The sequence below is a fragment of the Triticum dicoccoides genome, chromosome 1B (genome assembly GCF_002162155.2).
Source record: "Triticum dicoccoides isolate Atlit2015 ecotype Zavitan chromosome 1B, WEW_v2.0, whole genome shotgun sequence".
NCBI classification, from domain to species: domain Eukaryota; kingdom Viridiplantae; phylum Streptophyta; class Magnoliopsida; order Poales; family Poaceae; genus Triticum; species Triticum dicoccoides.
This window is the reverse complement of record NC_041381.1, coordinates 130,516,529-130,523,245: the sequence shown is the minus strand read 5'-3', so window position 1 is coordinate 130,523,245 and position 6,717 is coordinate 130,516,529.

Genomic DNA, 6,717 nt, shown 5'->3' with positions numbered 1-6,717 from the left:
TTATTGGAAATAATACATACCGATGTATGCGGTCCAATGAGTGTTGATGCTCGTGGCGGGTATCGTTATTTTCTGACCTTCATAAGATGAATTGAGCAAATATGAGTATATATACTTAATGAAGCACAAGTCTGAAACATTTTGAAAAGTTCAAAGAAATTCAGAGTGAAGTGAAGAATCATCGTAACAAGAAAATAAAGTTTCTACGATCTGATCGTGGAGAAGAATATTTGAGTTATGAGTTTGGCCTTCATATAAAACAATGTGGAATAGTTTCACAGCTCACGCACAAAGGAACACCACAGCGTAATGGTGTCCGAACGTCATAACCGCACTTTATTGGATATGGTGCGATCTATGATGTATCTTACCGATTTACCACTATCGTTTTGGGGTTATGCATTAGAGACAGCTGCATTCACTTTAAATAGGGCACCATCAAAATCCATTTGGGACGACGCCTTATGAATTGTGGTTTGGCAAGAAACCAAAGTTGTCGTTTCTTAAAATTTGGGACTGCGATGCTTATGTGAAAAAGTTTCAACCTTATAAGCTCGAACCCAAATAGGAGAAGTGTGTCTTCATAGAATACCCAAAGGAAATTATTGGGTACACCTTCTATCACAGATCCGAAAGCAAGATATTCATTGCCTAGATGGATCCTTTCTAGAGAAGGAGTTTCTCTCGAAAGAAGTGAGTGGGAGGAAAGTAGAGCTTGATAAGGTAATTGTACCTTCTCTCGAATTGGAGAGTAGTTCATCACAGAAATCAGTTCCAGTGATTCCTACACCAATTAGTGAGGAAGTTAATGATGATAATCATGAAACTTCAGATCAAGTTGCTAGCAAACCTCGTAGGTCTTCCAGAGTAAGATCCGCACCAGAGTGGTACGGTAATCGTGTTCTGGAAGTCATGTTACTAGACCATGATGAACCTACGAACTATGAGGAAGCAATGATGAGCCCAGATTCCGCGAAATGGCTTGAGGCCATAAAAATCTGAGATAGGATCCATATATGAGAACATAGTGTGGACTTTGGTTGACTTGCTCGATGATGAGCAAGTCAAGTTAAATAAATGGATCTTCAAGAGGAAGACGGACACTGATAGTAGTGTTACTATCTACAAAGCTCGACTTGTTGCAAAACATTTTCGACAAGTTCAAGGTGTTGAATACGATGAGATTTTCTCACTCGTAACGATGCTTAAGTCTGTCCGAATCATGTTAGCAATTTCCATATTTTATGAAATCTGGCAAATGGATGTCAAAACTGCATTCCTTAATGGATTTATTAAAGAAGAGTTGCATATGATGCAAGCAGAAGGTTTTGTCAATCCTAAAGATGCTAACAAAATGTGCAAGCTCCAGCGATCCATCTATGGACTGGTGCAAGCATCTCAGAGTTGGAATATACGCTTTGATAAGTTGATCAAAGCATATAGTTTTATACATACTTGTGGTGAAGCCTGTATTTACAATAAAGTGAGTGGGAGCACTACCGCCTTTCTGATAAATATATGTGAGTAACATATTGTTGATCAGAAATGATGTACAATTTTTCTGGAAAGCATAAAGGAGTATTTGAAAGGAGTTATTTAAAAGAAAGATCTCAGTAAAGCTACTTACGTATTGAGCATCAAGATCTATTGAGATAGATCAAGACGCTTGATAAGTTTTTCAATAAGTACATACCTTGTCAAGATTTTGAAATAGTTCAAAATGGAACAGTCAAAGAAAGAGTTCTTGCCTATGTTGCAAAGGTGTGAAATTGAGTAAGACTCAAATCCCATCCACGGCAGAAAATAGAAAAGAGAATGAAAGTCATTCCCTATGCCTCAGTCATAGGTTCTATAAAGTATGCTATGTACCAGACCTATTGTATACCTTGCTCTGAATTTGGCAAGGGAGTACAATAGTGATCTAGAAGTAGATCACTGGACATTGGTCAAAATTATCCTTAGAGAAATAAGGAGATGTTTCTCGATTATGGAGGTGATAAAAGAGCCCGTCGTAAAAAGTTACAACGATGCAAGCTTTTACACCAATCCAGATGACTCTAAGTCTCAATCTGGATACATATTGAAAGTGGGAGCAATCAGCTAGAGTAGCTCCGTGCAGAGCATTGTGGACATAGAATATTTGCAAAATACATACGGCTCTGAATATGACAGACCCGTTGACTAAACTTCTCTCACAAGCAAAACATGATCATACCTTAGTACTCTTTGGGTGTTAATCACATAATGATCTGAACTAGATTATTGACTCTAGTAAACCCTTTGGGTGTTAATCACATGATGATGTGAACTATGGGTATTAATCACATACATATGTGAATATTGGTGTTGAATCACATGATGATGTGAACTAGATTATTGACTCTAGTGAAAGTGCGAGACTGAAGGAAATATGCCCTAGAGGCAATAATAAAGTTATTATTTATTTCCTTATTTCATAATAAATGTTTATTATTCATGCTGGAATTGTATTAACCGGAAACATGATACATGTGTGAATACATAAATAAACTAAGTGTCACTAGTATGCCTCTACTTGACTAGCTCATTAATCAAAGATGGTTATGTTTCCTAACCATAGACATGTGTTGTCATTTGATTAACGGGATCACATCATTAGGAGAATGATGTGATTGACATGACCCATTCCGTTAGCCTAGAACTTTATCGTTTAGTATATTGCTATTGTTTTCTTCATGACTTATACATGTTCCTGTAACTATGAGATTATGCAACTCCCGTTTACCGGAGGAACACTTTGGGTACTACCAAATGTCACAACGTAACTGGGTGATTATAAAGGAGTACTACAGGTGTCTCCAAAGGTACATGTTGGGTTGGCGTATTTCGAGATTAGGTTTTGTCACTCCGATTGTCGGAGAGGTATCTCTGGGCCCTCTCGGTAATGCACATCACTATAAGCCTTGCAAGCAATGTAGCTAATGAGTTAGTTATGGAATGATGCATTACGTAACGAGTAAAGAGACTTGCCAGTAATGAGATTGAACTAGGTATTGGATACCGACGATCGAATCTCGGGCAAGTAACATACCGATGACAAAGGGAACAACGTATGTTGTTATGCAGTTTGACCGATAAAGATCTTCGCAGAATATGTAGGAGCCAATATGAGCATCCAGGTTCCGCTATTGGTTATTGACCGAGAATAGTTCTAGGTCATGTCTACATAGTTCTCGAACCCGTAGGGTCCGCACGCTTAACGTTACGATGTTAGTTATATTATGAGTTTATGAGTTTTGATGTACCGAAGGAGTTCGGAGTCCTGGATGAGATCGGGGACATGACGAGGAGTCTTGAAATGGTCGAGACGTAAAGATTGATATATTGGACGACTATATTCGGACTTTGCAAAGGTTCCGAGTGATTCGGGTATTTATCGGAGTACCGGAGAGTTACGGGAATTCGCCGGGGAGAAGTATTGGGCCTTATTGGGCCATACGGGAAAGAAAGAGGGGCTGCCTAGGGCAGGCCGCGCGCCCCCGAAGACCTAGTTCGAATTGGACTAGGGGGAGGGGCCGCACCCCCTCCTTCCTTCCCTTCTCTCTTCCCCTTCCTTCTCTCCTACTCCTACTAGGAAAGGAGGAGTCCTACTCCCGGTGGGAGTAGGACTCCCCCCTTGGGCGCACCTCCTCCTCCTTGGCCGGCCCTCCTCCCCTTGCTCCTTTATATACGGGGGGCAGGGGGCACCCCATGACAGACAAGTTGATCTACGTGATCGTTCCTTAGCCGTGTGCGGTGCCCCCTCCACCATATTCCACCTCGGTCATATCGTCGCGGAGTTTAGGTGAAGCCCTGCGCCGGTAGAACATCATCATCGTCACCACGCCGTCGTGCTGACGGAACTCATCCCCGACACTTTGCTGGATCGGAGTCCGGGGATCGTCATCGAGCTGAACGTGTGCTGAACTCGGAGGTGTCGTACGTTCGGTACTTGGATCGGTCGGATCGTGAAGACGTACGACTACATCAACCGCGTTGTCATAACGCTTCCGTTTACAGTCTACGAGGGTATGTGGACATTACTCTCCCCTCTCGTTGCTATGCATCACCATGATCTTGCGTGTGCGTAGGATTTTTTTTTTGAAATTACTACGTTCCCCGACATATAGGTGAAAGAAGTCGGTCAGGGGACGCTTGAGGGGCCCATGAGATAGGGGGTGCGCCCAGTAGGGGGGCGCCCCCCCACACTTGTGGCTTCCTCGAAGCTTCTCTGACGTGAACTCGAAGTCTCCCGGATCATGTTCGTTCCAAAAATCATGCTCCCGAAGGTTTCATTCTATTTGGACTTCGTTTGATATTCTTTTTCTTCGAAACACTAAAATAGGCAAGAAAACAGCAATATGGGCTGGGCCTCCGGTTACTAGGTTAGTCCCAAAAGTAATATAAAAGTGTATAATAAAGCCCATAATCATTTAAAACAGATAATATAATAGCATGAATGCTTCATAAATTATAGATACGTTGGAGACGTATAATGGACCATGTTCTTCGACGGGTCCAAGATGTTAAATGGCTCTGGTGCAGGAGTGGTCTTAGTATCCCCACAAGAAGACAAGCTAGTTATGTCCTCCAGATTCACTTTGATTCTTCAAACAATGAAGCGGAGTATGAGGCACTATTGTATGGGTTGCGTATGGCTATTTCACTCGGCGTCCGACACTTGATGGTTTATGGCGACTCGGACTTAGTGGTAAATCAGGTAATGAAAGAATGGGACGTCAGGAGTCCCGCAATGACAGGTTATGGCAATGCAGTGAGAAAGCTAGAGAAGAAGTTTGAGGGGTTAGAGCTCCACCACATACCACGAATCAAGAATCAAGTTGTTGATGATCTGGCGAAGTTAGGTTCCACTCGGAAGCCTGTCCCCCGCAATGTGTTCTTGGAGCATCTCCACACCCCATCAATACAAGAGGATCCCTTCAAAGAAGAGCCCCCGCAACCGATAAGTTCAACCAACCCGACTGAGATTGAGATTCCAGATGTGGTTGATTTGATCATGGAGGTCTTGGTGATCACACCCGGCTGGACAGTACCATACATTGCGTACATTCTCGGGAAGGAACTCCCGGAGGATGAGGATGAAGCTCGCCAGATAGTCCATCGATCAAAAGCCTTCAGAGTGATAAAAGGGCAGCTTTACAGAGAAAGTGTCACAGGAGTGGCTCAGCGGTGCATCACCCCAGAAAAAGGTCGAATGATCCTAAATGATATCCACTCAGGGACCTGTGGTCACCATGCGTCCTCTCATACCATCGTGGCCAAAGCATACCGAGCGGTATTTTACTGGCCTCGAGCAAACGAGATGGCAAAAGATATAATCAACAAGTGCACAGGCTGCCAGTTCTACTCCAACATGTCTCACAAACCTGCATCTGCCTTGAAGATTATTCCACTCGTCTGGTCGTTTGTAGTCTGGGGGTTGGATATGGTCGGGCCCTTCAAAACTAGTGGGAGTGGTTTCACACATTTGCTTGTAGCAGTCGACAAATTCGCCAAGTGGATCGAAGCTAGGCCCATCAAGAACCTTGGTGCAAGCACTGCTGTCAGTTTCATCAAGGAGTTGATATTCAGATATGGAGTTCCTCACAACATTATCACAGATAATGGCTCCAACTTTGATTCTGACGAGTTCAAGGCATTCTGTGCGACCCGAGGCACTTGGGTCAACTGTGCATCAGTCGCACACCTGCAGTCGAATGGACAAGCAGAAAGGGCGAATGGTTTGATCCTCCAAGGGTTAAAGCCCCATCTAATGCGCGACCTCAAGCATGCTGCTGGAGCCTGGGGACAGAGTTACCGTCCGTCTTGTGGGGGCTGAGAACAACACCGAATTGTTCGACTGACCGAACCCCTTTCTTCTTGGTGTATGGTGTCGAGGCTGTACTTCCGAGTGACTTGTTGCACAATGCCCCCCGAGTGGAACTATTCTCAGAAGCTGAAGCAGAGCAAGCGCGAGAAGACGACGTTGATCTCCTGGAAGAAGAGCGTGAGATGGCTTTGATTCGGTCGACCATCTAATAATAAGATCTGCATCGATTCCATGCCCGAAATGTCAGAGGACGAGCGTTCCAGGAAGGAGACCTGGTACTCTGAGTGGATCAGAAACGGCCTCACAAGCTTGCTCCAGCCTGGAAAGGTCCCTTCATCATCACCAAAGTGCTTCACGACGGAGCTTACCACATCTACAATGTAGCCAAGAAGATGGACGAGCCACGTGCGTGGAACGCAGAGTTGCTCCGCCACTTCTACAAATAGATCACTCGACCCGACGAGTTGTAATAAGAGTATTTCAGTTTGCTTTCCAAAGACAAGATTTTTATAGTATCTTAACAATAGGTTCCCCATAATCATCTGTGCCCAAATCCCCCAGTGGGTGGCTTAGTCACGAATCTGATTCACCTAAGTTAAAAACATTCTGAGTGGAGAGCAATCCTCCCACTCGGGGGCTTAGCTGCGACCCCGTAATCACCTAAGTTAAAAACATTCCGAGTGGAGAGCAACCCTCCCACTCGGGGGCTTAGCTACGGCCCCGTAATTTCCTAAGTTAAAAACATTCCAAGTGGAGAGCAATCCTCCCACTCGGGGGCTTAGCTGCGACCCCGTAATCGCCTAAGTTAAAAACATTCCGAGTGGAGAGCAATCCTCCCACTCGGGGGCTTAGCTGCGACCCCATAATCG